The following is a 2548-nucleotide window of genomic DNA, read 5'->3' on the forward strand; positions in this document are numbered from 1 at the left end:
GTAACAGTCACTACCACAGCTACAGTAACAGTCTCTATCACAGCTACAGTGTCAGTCACTACCACAGCTACAGTAACAGACACTACCACAGCTACAGTAACAGTCACTATCTGCAATAACAGTCACTATCAACAGTAACAGTCACTATCACAGGTAAAGTAACAATCACTGTCACAGCCACAGTAACAGTCACTAACACAGCTACAGTAACAGTCACTAACACAGCTACAGTAACAGTCTCTATCACAGCTACAGTAACAGTCACTATCTGCAGTAACAGTCACTATCTACAGTAACAGTCACTACCACAGCTACAGTAACAGTCACTACCACAGCTACAGTAACAGTCACTACCACAGCTACAGTGTCAGTCACTACCACAGCTACAGTAACAGTCACGATCTACAGTAACGGACACTAACACAGCTACAGTAAGAGTTACTATCTACAGTAACAGTCACTATCACAGCTACTGTGACAGTCACTACCACAGTTACAATGCTACAAAACAGTCACTACCACAGCTACAAAACAGTCACTACCACAGCTACAAAACAGTCACTACCACAGTTACAATAAAAATCACTACAATAACTGGGGATGATGTAGCAGTGTTGGTGATACAGTTGTCATGTCTGACAGTGTTGTGTAAGCTACTCAAGAAGATAGTAAACGACTTGCATGCGCCTTTATGGAAAGAGTGAAGTCGTAGTGACGAGGCTGCAACAGTTCTTCATCGACATTTCGGCAGGTCCTGGACAACTGTCCGTAACGAACCATAACATCATTGGAAGTTTCTTCTCCAAAGCGTGTTCCGTAGCTCGATCGCTAGCGCACTCAGCTCACACACTGAGGTCCGGGGTTCGAATCTCCTGCGTTACGGCTGGAAGACATTAGGAACGTATTTCCATAAGACACCTGCTGTCCCTGTCCCTATTCACCCATCAATTTAAAATGGGTACCTGGGTGTTAGTGGACTGGTGTGGATCGCATCCTGGGACAAAACTGACCTAATTTGCGGGAAATGCTCAGCATAACAAGCGGCTTTCTATATAGTAGTATATTATTGATGTCAGCTATGTACATGTACTTGTAGTAAATGAAGATATTATATTATTATTATGATGATTATTATTATTACAGGAAACATACCTAAGCACAAGTGAATTTTTGCTCTGTTTGAGAGAGGTGACGGTGATGTTAGTCTTGATGTTATGCAAGATATTTATTTTAATAAATAGTATATGTTATTTTGCATAAATGTAGCTGAGACACGTAGGTACTGCAATTTTGAGTAATTATTAATGTTGATGTCCGAATAGTGAGTTCAAAACATCGGTGGACTATAGTCCAGAGATGTGATTGTCTCAGCTGAGAGTCGACTTTATTCCATGTTTTATTGATTTAAACATTCTTTACCTGTAATTAAAAAGTGAAATACAGTCTTAATGACCATTTGAGTAATAGACAAGATCACCGCAGATTGTTAGGTAAGACACATATGCAACAGTTAGGTATCTTTATTTCGAAACGTTTCGCCTACACAGTAGACTTCTTCAGTCAAGTACAGAAAAGTTGATAGAAGCAGAAGATACTTGAAGACGATGTAATCAGTCCATCACCCTTAAAGTTTTGAGGTGGTCAGTCCCTCAGTCTGCAGAAGAGCATTGTTCCATAGTATGAAACAATATGGAGAAGAAGTGACAGGATGGAGCTTTTATAGCGCCAAGAGGTGAGACGTAGGCCACTAGGAGAGGTAATGGTGATGGACTGATTACATCGTCTTCAAGTATCTTCTGCTTCTATCAACTTTTCTGTACTTGACTGAAGAAGCCTACTGTGTAGGCGAAACGTTTCATAATAAAGATACCTAACTGTTGCATATGTGTCTTACCTAACAACCTGTCGGTATTTTATACCATTTTAATGTTCAATCACCGCAGATGTTGAAAGATACCTGTACAACACCTGGATATTTGTACTGGCGTTAGTAAACATAGGAGTGTGTTCCATCAACTTGGTAGTATGTACTGTATACCACTGATGTGTAAAAGATAGTCTGGGGTGGTCAGTAGGGGGTAGCAAGGGTGTCAGCAGCCTGATGCAGCCAGCCACATGACACACTAACGCCAACAGCCTGATACAGCCAGCCACCTGATACACTAACGCCAGCCACCTGATACACTAACGCCAGCCACCTGTTACACTAACGCCAGCAGCCTGATACAGCCAGCCACCTGATACACTAACGCCAGCAGCCTGATACAGCCAACCACCTCATAAACTAACTCCAGCCACCTGATATACTAATGCCAGCAGCCTGATACAGCCAGCCACCTGATACACTAACGCCAGCAGCCTGATACAGCCAGCCACCTGATACACTAACGCCAGCAGCTTGATACAGCCAGCCACCTGATACACTAACGCCAGCAGCCTGATACAGCCAGCCACCTGATACACTAACGCCAGCAGCCTGATACAGCCAGCCACCTGATACACTAACGCCAGTCACCTGGAACACTATCGCCAGCAGCCTGATACAGCC

Source organism: Cherax quadricarinatus, unplaced genomic scaffold (assembly GCF_038502225.1).
Source record: "Cherax quadricarinatus isolate ZL_2023a unplaced genomic scaffold, ASM3850222v1 Contig4428, whole genome shotgun sequence".
In the NCBI taxonomy this organism is placed as follows: Eukaryota; Metazoa; Arthropoda; class Malacostraca; order Decapoda; family Parastacidae; genus Cherax; species Cherax quadricarinatus.